Source organism: Belonocnema kinseyi, chromosome 10 (assembly GCF_010883055.1).
Source record: "Belonocnema kinseyi isolate 2016_QV_RU_SX_M_011 chromosome 10, B_treatae_v1, whole genome shotgun sequence".
NCBI lineage: Eukaryota > Metazoa > Arthropoda > Insecta > Hymenoptera > Cynipidae > Belonocnema > Belonocnema kinseyi.
The window spans coordinates 52,131,550-52,143,687 of record NC_046666.1 but is presented as its reverse complement, the minus strand read 5'-3'; positions in this window follow the sequence as shown (position 1 = coordinate 52,143,687).

The following is a 12,138-nucleotide window of genomic DNA, read 5'->3' as shown; positions in this document are numbered from 1 at the left end:
GGCGCATACTTTGAATAAAATATTTGTTATCATTCTCTTGAAATAAATGTGTTTTTTTCTTGAAAAAATACCGGTTTCATATGTATACACCTGGTAATTTCGTTAACTAAGAATTTTATTAGATTTGGGGGCGAATTTTTTTTATATACATTTTAATTTTTCGTTATAAGATTAATTTGTTTGACTAAAAATTTAGCAGTTTTGTTATAAATGTAGTTTATTTGCTTGAAAACTTACTTCACTAACTGGTAATTAAACTAATGTATCTTTGTTAGGAATTCGTCTATTTTTTTGGAAACCAATTTTTCTATAAAATCAACCTTTTTGGCTGAAAATGTAACTATTAGGTTGAAAATTCCACTAAAAATTAAAATATTTGATTGGCAATTCATATATTTCTTAAACATTATTCTCTTTTGATAGAAAATTAATCCTTTCGCTTGTAAATGTATTACTTTTGTTGACAATTAGTTTTTTATAGAAAATTAATTTTTTTATGGTAGTTTATGATTATCCCATTTTGCTTTGAAATTTTAGTTTTGATGCACATTTAATCTTTTGGATCCCGTTTGGTGGAAAATTTAACTATTTCGTTGGATATTTCCCACTCACGACTCGAATTTTTTCGTTGATAATTTATTTATTTTTGTAGAAAATTTAAATTTAACTTTTTTTAAAAATTCATCTTTATGATTAAGAAACTCAATATTTTGGATGAGTTTTTTTTCTTTATTGATTCAAAATTTTTCTTAATAGAAAATTCGTACTGCTTGGTTTATTGTAAATTTTTTATTAAAATTTAAAATATTTTTTGGTATAAATATTAGCTATTACACTTTCTGTGGAGAATTCATTTTTATAAAATCATATATCAGTCAGTTTAGTTGAAAATTGAACTATTTTGTTAAAAAATCTCCTTTTCTTGGCTGAATATTATTTATGTTGACTAAAAATGTCATGACAAAATTTTCCATCAATAAATCCATTTCTTTCTTTAATTCTTTAAAATTACCTAATGGGCATTCAGGAAAAGCGACGATGCTTTCGAGAAACACCTATTTTTTTACAGAAAAATACAACTAAAATTTTAATTTTTTTAAATATATATAAATTTTTAATCTCATTCTAAAATTATCAACTTAAATTATTTTAGTTTTTTTAAATTTATTTTTCTCTTAAAGTTGATTATCGTATTACCTTGAATTCTACACCGCTAGATTGTAAACGTGTAATTTTGCCAACAGACTTACGTAGCGAAAGTAATGAATTTTAAACTCTTTCAATTTTTTTGTTAGCATGATTTGAATTATGAATACAAGATAAATTTATTGACAACTCGAAATTGTTTGGAACTTGCAGGCAAAAATACTGTAATTCAATTTTTTCGACAGAAAGATTTATTGGCAGCAAATTATTCTTTTTTTCTCAAAGTTGCTGTCAAAATGACTTGCAATTGAAAAAATGAAAAGCAGGTAATTTTGACAACAAATTCAGCAAGTTGCATCAGATCTAAAATTATTAACCACGCCCAGTTTTTGTATTGTCAGGAAGATATTTTTGAATATGAAACTCTTTTTTATTCCAAAAGTAATAATTTTATAACGAAATTTAGTGCAGAAAGCAGAGCTGAATACAACAATAAATTTATTGAAATAAATACATAAAAATACAAGCTCAACCCACATACCTGGGAGTATTTTAGTTAATTTAAAAAAATTAGAAAAAAAAAATTGAGCATTTCTCTCTTTGATGGCGATAGGTACCTATTAGAGATCCTCAAGGAAGAGTTGTGACACGGAATAATTCAAATCTGATTGGCGCCGCTGTACCGGGATTTGTTAAACTTTTATGAGTTTTGATTGGAATGAGTTGGCGCTATTTTAAAATCACAATTTTATTTTTAAGAGGATTTAATACAGAATAAAGACAACACTCAAACAAGAACCTTATAAATTATTGAGAAGGTTATTTATTAGGGTTAGAAAAAAAGAATATTCACTTTAAAACACATACACTTCAAAAATTTCATAAACAAAAGAATTATTAAAAAATAAAACTGTTCGAACTTTTTGCGCCCCATGAACATATCAAAGATCCGGTACAGGGCCGACTATTGGAGGGGGAAACGTGTCTCAATAAAGTGTCTCTCGATTTTGATCCATTTCTTCTAATTTTTAACAAATTTCTATTTGTTCAAACAATTTGTATTTGCTTACGCAATTATATTTCGATAAATAAACAAATTAAGTAAAATAGAACACATACAATTATTTTTCTGAATATATATTGTTTATTATTTATCAGAAAAAACTGCTTGAACAAAGAAATATTGTTTAAGCAAATAGAAATTTATTAAAAATTAAAATAAGTGTATCAGAATTATGTAATTATTTAACAAAAAGTAGTATAGGATACCAATTTGAAAAAAGTGGTCATCTGTCGCTCAATTTTCATAAATTTTGAAAATAAATGTTTATAATTGCTTATATAATTACATGATGTTTTTAAAAAAATTTACTGCTTGAAACAATGACAAACAATTACATTTCAATCAGAAAATACGATTATTTTTTTCATTTTTGGGAAAAAAGAATGTTTTAAATAATTTACTTTTGTTTAAGCAATTGAAAATTGTTTAAAAATTCGTGGGAAATATTCTAATTGTCTATTAGTAATTATTCGCATAAAAATGACGACAAAAATTGCTAAAAAGTAACAATACATAATACGTAAAAATGCAGTGTTTGATTTTTGGGACATGTTTGGAGCGCTGTGGGGATGGTGAGGGTAGGTTGGAAATAAAAGTTATATTGGTGTGGTTTTATTTCATAGACACTATTTTTCAATCCCTAAAAAGTTTTGCACGTTTCGAGAAAACCCTGATACATGAGTTCAATTTTTCTAAAATTCATAATTTACCCATATTAATTGAATGGGATTTTAAATTGTCCGGTGGCACGTGTTAATATTCGAATTTCGAAAAAAGAACTACGAATTTTCTTTCTTCGGAAATAAAAACTATTGGGCGTGGAGGTGGGATATTTTGCTCTGTAGCTCAAAAATCGCTTTCTGGACCACCCTAATAGACACGTTTCTATTCCTGAAAGAAGTACTATTAAAATGAGGAAATCGAATTTTGAGGTAAGAAGATCGTTTCAACCCCCCTATTTAATCAATAATAAATACATTGCAAATTATTTTTGCTTATTTCATTAATACTTTGCTTCCTCATAGGCAAAAAATAAATCCGCTTCCAATAGTATTCATAAAATAAAAAGATTTAATTGTCAGGTTTGAGCTTACAAGAAATTCTTACTGAAATCTGCGTTGACATTTGGAACCTAACTAGCATCTGAATCCTCATGTGTAGAAATTAAATTCTTATTATCCATCAGTTCATCACCATTTTCGATTTCATCAATATCTCGATCCTCTAAAAACTCTGGAACTTGCATTACGGGTTGCATTTTATTTATTTCTATTCATCATCTGCATCACTAGTTACATAATTTACAATATATATAGTCAATCACATGGGCTAAAATCTACATAATTTTTTTAAATAGTGTAACTGCAATGCAAACTCAAAATATTTTGTAAAACACACACTTTATAGTAACTTTTCAAATGAATTTTAATTTCGAGGCTAGCTTTCGATTCAAGATGAATATTCAGTACGATTTAGCAATGTACTGACCCTCGTTCATATCACGAAAATTGTCTAGAGCCGCTAAAATAGTATGCTTTAAAACTCGTGAAGCAGTACTAGGCTTTGTTATATTGTTTATTGTATTATAAACTCAACTTAAATAATAACCATGACTTTTATCAAAAATAAGATACTTTATTTCACAGCAAGGCAATTTCCCTAAATTGGTACTAGGTAGCGTTACAATACCTGAAACGGTTTGGCTCGCGTCTGGGCCATGGAATTATCCTGATCTGGGCCCGAAAATATTCAACCTACCAGGTCCAGATCGGTAATCGGGGAAATATATGGCGATTTCTGCACGGGATAGGGTGGTCGCTATTTTTTTATTTATGATTTTTTTGGTCTCGCCCCCCCCCCCTCCTATTTTATTTGAATCGCCAAATGATCAAAAATTACAATTTCTAGAATTAATAACAAAATATTGTCAAGTTCTTACAATAGGAAAATTTATTTTATATAAAGCACGTAATGACAAACATAATTCAGAATTTTAAAAATATAACAGACGGCCGCCCAAATTTTGGTTTTCAGGCTCATTATCTCTTTATTTCCAAACCCTATCTATCTTATGCTTTGCGTTCGGTTTTATACGAGTATATTCTTTATGTTCAAACCATGCACTGAATATGTTTTTGATTTCAAATGAAAAATATTTATTCACTCAAGGCTGTATTTGCCTTAAGGAATACATTATCCCTGCTGGAAAAAAGGGAAGAATCGGAAAGGCCGCTTCGTAAAGACTCGGAAAAGTTTCGGAAACAATTCGGAAAGGGTTCGGAAAGAGAATCGGAAAGGGCTATTTGAACTTTGCTTCCATTTCTTTCGGAACGTCGAGCTGTCCCACGAATCATTCCGAATGTCCCTTCCTCCTACTTCTTTCCGATTTCTTTCCGATCAGTGCAGAGTGTCCCTGTAGTTAGATCATATATTTCACATTTCACATTTCACATTTATTCAGAAAGAAATCGGAACGAACATAAATTGTGGAACACAGGAGAAAAATCGGAATAAACTACCCCGCGCAGAAATTGCCCAACTTATTCCCAAGTTCCGATCTGGGCGCGATCGGATTTTCCACATGTGGCTGCAAAGGGGCAGATAATGTGGCTCGCGTCGTAACCACGTCGGTTCGGGTTCCGTTAGACAAGATTATGTCAAATTTCCTATTGTCGTCGTGATATTGTTTTCTTTAAATCGAACTTAAAATGCCAAAACCAAAAAGTACGTTGCGAGTTCGGAAGCATAAAATTGTTAATGAAATTTCTTATATCCGCAATTAGGACGAGGATAAACTTCCGAAAAGCGCTTACCTCCGATTGAATCGAAACTCCGGATACCTATGTATTTTGATGCGTTGATCAGAAATGTGATAATGAATATACCCGCAAATTTGATTTTCAAGGTCTAACCCCAAAAAACCTAGAAAGATTTAATGCTTTTCTGTTTATTTCAGTCAATAATAAAAATTTGCAAAAAGTTTTTAAAAAAAGTTGTATGTCTTTCAATAACATACATTTTATGTTACATATATTTATACCCTAGGACTCATAGTTTTTCAGGAAATATACGATAAATATGAAAAATTACAGAAATACGGCAAAATGTTTAGCAGTTCGACTTAAATTGCATGAGAAAATTATTAAAATTATAACAACAATATGTATTTTTTAAAGATATAATAATTTTTACCTGTTTCTGGAATATTTTTAAAAGATTCTTCAGACATTTATTGAGTATTCTAACATTACGTCATGCTCGGTCGGTAACGTCGAAATCTATAAGGCCATACCACTTGGTGGACTGCATAGCATTGATTACATAGGAGTTTTTACTAAAATTAATTTTTGTAGACGAAAGTAAGTGAAAAATCGTGATATGACTTTGCTTCTCAGATAGAAAAGCCATTTCTTCAATTATTGTTAGCAATTGGGAAGTGTGATTTGGACAATCCTTCGAGAAAAAATATATTGTACCGTGATTGAGGTTAGGTTGCATTTTTAGGATAGTTGACATTCAAACGTTTTTGAATTTTGGTAGTTCGTTAAAGTGTGCTTTTCAAAGATATAACCCTTCTTAGAAATCCTATAAGACTTCTTGAAAATTATTAAACTTCTCCGAGTTTTTTTTAAATCCCTCCAAATTCTTTGCAATCATTTCAATTCTTTCGAAGTATCTCGAAATTGACTAAAATTAATTTTAATCACGTAAAATCTTTCAAATATTCTTAAATTCCTTTAAATCTCTTGACAATCCTTAAAATCTTCGATTTTTTTCGAATAACTTAAAATCTTTTGAAATTACTTTTAAATTACTTGTTTAACATTCTTTAAACTTACTATAACTTATGGAAATATTTTTAGATCCTCTAAAAATAAACTTTAAAATCCCGTCAAGTCGCTAGTTATTCTCTAAAATCACTTGAACTCTTAGAAATCCTGTAAGACTTCTTGATTATCCTTAAACTCTTCCGAATTTTTTTTGAAATCCCTTCAACTTCTTTACAATTATTTTAAATCTTTCGAAGTTTCTCGAAATTGACTTACATTAATTCAAATCTCTTAAAATCCTTTAAATTTTCTTAAATTTCTTTAAATCTCTTTAAAATCCCTAAAATATTTGAATTTTTCAAATTCATTAAAATCTTTTTCAATAACTTTTGAAAAACTCCCTTGAAATTCTTTAAGACCATTAAAACTATCTTAAAATCCTACAAAACAAGTTGTAAATCCTTCAACCTTTTTGAATTATTATTGAATTACTTTTAAATTCTTTAAAAAGAAATTTGAAGATTCCGCCAAGTCCCTAGTGATTCCTTGAAATCACTTGAATTATTATAAATCTCGTAACATTTCTTAAATAGCCTTAAAGTCCTCCGAAATTTTTTGAACTCCCTTAAATTTCTTTGAAATAATTAATAATATTGTAAAATTGACTAAAGTTAATTCAAATCTTTTGAATCGAAAATCCTTTAAATTTTCTCAGGCTCCTTAAAATATCTTGAAAATCCTTAAATCAATCAATTTCTCGAAATACCTTGAAATCTCCTAAAATTAATTACATCTGTTTTAATAACTTTTCAATAACTCGCTTGACTTTCTTTAAAATCACTAAAACTGTCGTAAAATCCTATAAAGTCTCTTGTAAATCATTAAATCTTTTTGAACTACTTTTGGATTATTTTTACATCCTTTAAAGAGAAAATTTTAAGGTTCTGCCAAGTCCCTAGTAATTTCTTAAAATCACTAAAGTTCTTAGAAATCTTTAAAGTCCTGCAATTTTTTTGAACTCCCTTCAACTTCTTTGAAATCATTCAAAATTTATTAAAATTAATTAAAATCTCTTAAAATCCTTAAATTTTTTTAGACTTCTTAAAATCTCTGGAAAATACTTAAATCATTAAATTTCTTTAAATCACTTGAAGTCTTGAAATTTATAAAAATCTTTATAAATAACTTTCTAAATAGATTTAAAATCTTTAAGATCACTAAAACTGTCTTAAAATCTTAAAAAATTTTTTGTAAATCCTGAAACGTTTTTAAATTATGTTTAAATTCTTTAAAAGAAAAGCTTGAAGTTTTTTTTAATCCTTCAACTCCTCCGAATTTTTTTGAAATTCCTTTAGCTTCTTTAAAATCATTTAAAATTTTCGAAATTGTGTATAGTTAATTAAAATCCTTTGAATTTTCTTTCCGTAAAATATTTTCAAAGAATGACATCCCTAGAAATCTCTTCAAATCCATTAAAATCTTTTAAATAATGTTTCAATAACTCGCTTGACATTCTTTGAAATCACCTGAACTGCCTTAAAATCTGATAAAATCTCTTGAAATCCTTAAACCTTGTTGGATTTAAAAAAATCTTATAATTCTTTCAAAACCGTTCAATTTTTCTGCATTCTTTTAAAATCCTTTCAAATTTTGTGAAATCGTTAAAAATCTCTTGAGAAATCGTAAGATCAATTGAACCGCTGGCGACCAAAAGGGGACACGGCCGGATTCAGCCTGAGAAGTATTGTCCTGAGTGTCAATTTTAAAAATCTTTCTAATTTCAATTTTAAAGACTGATACCTGTAGAGAATTTCAAGGCGCATCTTTTTTTCCTTTTGCAAAAATTTATAGGTTTTATAGTTTTTGAGATAATTGGTAAAAAGTGGATTTTTTGAAAACGAAAAATTCCAATCTTTTTTCACTTCAACTCGCGCTAATTTAGCCAATTTTCATCATTTCCCGATTTCCCCAACACAAAGTACGTGTTTAAGTCTTCTGAAACTACCTAAGAAAGAAAAACGAGAATATTGTAATAAACAAAAAAGTTATTAATTTTTTTTGAGGCAATGCAAAAATCATGAATTTTAACCTTCAAGCGCCTCGTTTAGCGAACGAATTTTAAGCTACGGAAAGCTTTCAGTGAGAAAGTTGTTCATTAAGGTTCAAAGAAGTTTTCTGGAAAGTTTTAGATCAATTGGATTAATAGTTCAACAATTATGAATGTTTTAAAATCCAAGCGTTAATCTTGACGCTGCCCGAAAACGTGCCTGGTCGGCTACGTACGCGCTGCATCGAACGACGTGAAGGTCAAGCCAATCTTATCAAAACAAATGCACAACAGTAACTCCAGATATTATCATTAAAATAATTTATTCATTAAACATTTAACATATAATATTATGCATATTATTGAACAAGAATAAATTAATCAAACAATATTTTATTAGAAATTACTTTTAGTCATTTTCGTCACTCTCTTCAGTTTCTTCGGCATTTGGATTCTGAGTTTGTACTTTTAACAAATATGATTCGAAAAATTCTTTTCCTTCAGCCCTTAAATACTGTAAGAGATTTTTTACATCCTTTATTTTGGCAGCTTTTAATCCAATTCGGGGCGGAGGACTTTTCGAAAGATTTTCTAGTTTAAGCGTAGGTTTAAAGAAAAAAGTGGTTGGATTTTGCAACTCATAGTTGTCAAAAACATCCACTTTTCCATCAGGAAAAACATGCTTCAGTTTCAATTTTTTCAGCTTTTGCGAATATGTCCCAAAATTCCTATCGCACTGGCAATAGGAATGGCCTCGAACTGGAAACACATATTTAATCTCGCTTTGCAAATAAATGGACAAGAAAACCAAAAAAGGAAACACTGTGTAGTTTTTTTTGTCCCGGACATGAGCCTGAAAATAATGTTATGCTGTTGAACTTGTCTTTAGCAAATTCTTTTAATACCGCGTATTTGATAAAACTGCAAACAGAGTTAGCACCCTTCTTTACAATTCCCTCAAGAATAGGGCACATGTAACTCTGGTTCGTAGTATGTACATGTACGTTAAATAGAAAAAGCCATGCTAAACGTACGTAAAACTCCGCGAACACGGGTATTTTTGGTAGTGGCAAATTCTGTGCAAAATCAAATTCACAGCATAGACTATTATTTTTAGAGAGGTAATTAAAAACTGAAGCGAACATTTCGGTTAAAATACTTAAAACAAACGGTTTGACTTATTGTCAATTTAGCCCCCGTTTTTTCTTTATGATATTTTCCGAATAATTTGTGAAGTTCTATAAGATTTAATGAAGGATTATCAAAATATTTTAGGTTGGTAGAATTTCGTTCGTAATGTGAACTGTGATGTGGAATTGATTCGCAATGCTCTTCAATCATTTTTTTTTAATTTTCTGTTAATTTAAGACAACTTTCGCGTACTCCACCTGCCAAATTTTTTAAAGGCTGCTAGTTTTTCACCTGCATTCGTTTGGATAGGATCCTTGCATTTTAACAATCCTCCGAGAAATACATTTTGTTCATTATAGTTCCCGAGATTCCAAAAATTTGTATGTACTTTTTCTTGTTGCACATTTGAAAACTTTTGGTAACATTTTTCTCCACAGCAGGATTCAATATGTTTGAAAGATCTCTCTGGGATTAGAATATCTTTAACAATACCGTCTTTTTTAGTTTTAGACTTTGTAATGTATTTTTTCCCTAAAGAAATAACAAATAATTCTATTAACTTCGTAATTACAAACTTCTACCTTGTTTCATTTTAATATCTTTTTCTTTTTAATTAATATTCTCAAAAATATCTCGAAAATCTCAATAATCTCAAAAAAAATGCTTTTCCAACTATTATAAGAAACAATCACTTAGCTGATTCTATGCTTTATTTGTAGAATTTCATAGAAGATGACAAAAAAAGTTACTGTTGTGCATTTGTTTTGATAAGATTGACTTGACCTTCACGTCGTTCGCTGCAGCGCACACGTAGCCGGCCAGGCACGTTTTTGGGCAGCGTCAAGATTACCGCTTGGATTTTAAAACATTCATAATTTTTTAACTATTAATCCAATTGATCTAAAACTTTCCAGAAAACTTCTTTGAACCTTAATGAACAACTTTCTCACTAAAAGCTTTCCCTAGCTTAAAATTCGTTCGCTAAACGAGGCGCTTGAAGGTTAAAATTCATAATTTTTGCATTGACTCAAAAAAAATTAATAACTTTTGTTTATTACAATATTCTCGTTTTTCTTTTTTAGATAGTTTCAGAAGACTTAAACACGTACTTTGTATTGGGAAAATCGGGGAATGATGAAAATTGGCTAAATTAGCGCGAGTTGAAGTGAAAAAAGATTGGAATTTTTCGTTTTCAAAAAATTCACTTTTTACCAATTATCTCAAAGCTATAAAACCTATAAATTTTTGCAAGAGGAAAAAATATGCGCCTTGAAATTCTCTACGAGTATTAGTCTTTAAAATTGAAATTAGCAAGATTTTTAAAATTGACACTCAGGACAATACTTCTCAGGCTGAATCCGGCCGTGTCCCCTTTTAATCGCCAGCGGTTCAATTAAACTCTTTTAAAATCCTTTAAAGTCTCTTTGATATATCTTTATTTTATATGAAACTACTTAAAATCACTTATTATCGAAAAGTATTATGACATGAGTCGCCGGCAATTGAGGTTATAACCTTAATTACGGCAAATTATAATTTTTCGTGATGGATAGCCTAATCGCACATTTTCCAAATTGCCAACAATAATAAAATCAATGGCTTTTCTTCCTTAAAAGCAAAGCTATATCACGATTTTTTACCTAATTTCGCCCAAATTAATTAATTCTAGTCAAACTCCTATCTAAACAATGCTTTGCAGTCCACCAAGTGGTATAGCCTTATAGATTTCGATGTTACCGACCGAACGTAACGTAATAATAGAATACTCAATATTGTGAATTGTCAAGGTCGAATGTCATGCATTGCGAAATTGTTGACTTTTGAGATTAGGTAGGTCCGACTTCATTTGTTCCTCTCAAACTGCACGAAAATCATTTCCATTCCTAAAGTTGTACGTCAACTTCCTATGCATTCACATTACTTGAAAACATTACTTTATACAAAATATATGAATTTCGGATTAGTAATATTATAGATTAAATGCTTTTAATATTTTCTCGAACATAACCTCACATTTAACATATATTTATAATTGAAATTCATTTATGAATGTGTGTATGTAATAGTTCGAAATTTTAACATTGTTTTTTAAAACATGATAGTCTTCTCCGAAAAGCAAACTCTTAACGATAAATTCAAGCAATGCAAACAATTAAAAAATGTAGAATGTTGAAAAATTGAAGTTTTGTAAAACACAATGTCTGAAAAAAATAATTTAAAAAAACTTTTTAAATCTTACTAATTATAGAAATAAAAAATGAAAGGGGCCAGATCTGGGCCAGATTGCGCCCCCATTTTGGATGCTCAGATCTGGACCCTGTCGGGTAGGGCTTTTCATTCTTTCAATTGCAAGTAATTTTGACAGCAACTTTGAAAAAAAAAAGAATAATTTGCTGTCAATAATTCTTTCTTTCGAAAAAATTGCATTACAGTATTTTTGCCTGCAAGTTCCAAACAATTTCGTGCTGTGAATAATTTCATCTTGTATTCATACTTCAAATCATGATAACAAAACAATTGAAAGCGTTCAAAATTCATTACTTTTGCTTCGTAAGTCTATTGGCAAAATTACACGTTTACGATCTAGCCGTGTAGAACTGATGCTTTTCCTGTTTATCTTACTTTAAAAAAAAGAAAAAGAAGAAGATGAAAACACCTTGAAATATGGTATGAGTTATAAATAGGAAAATTATTTTTTAAACAAAATTCTAGCGCATAAAGTATAAAACGATAAATTTGTTCATTGAACTAGCACATAAAAGATATTTGACAACATATTTTTCAAAAGCATAACTTTAACGCTCACATAAACATAAAATAAAATAAACTCTACGCTTGTTCAGAGATCATATTCCTTCCGCTCCTCGAGTATAATATTCCAATCTTACAGTCTGTCAAGTTAAAGCGTGGGTGGCTTTACTCGCAGTCGGTAAGGTGTATCGACATGATTTTGGTGTCAAAATATTAAGAAGAGCTCCCTC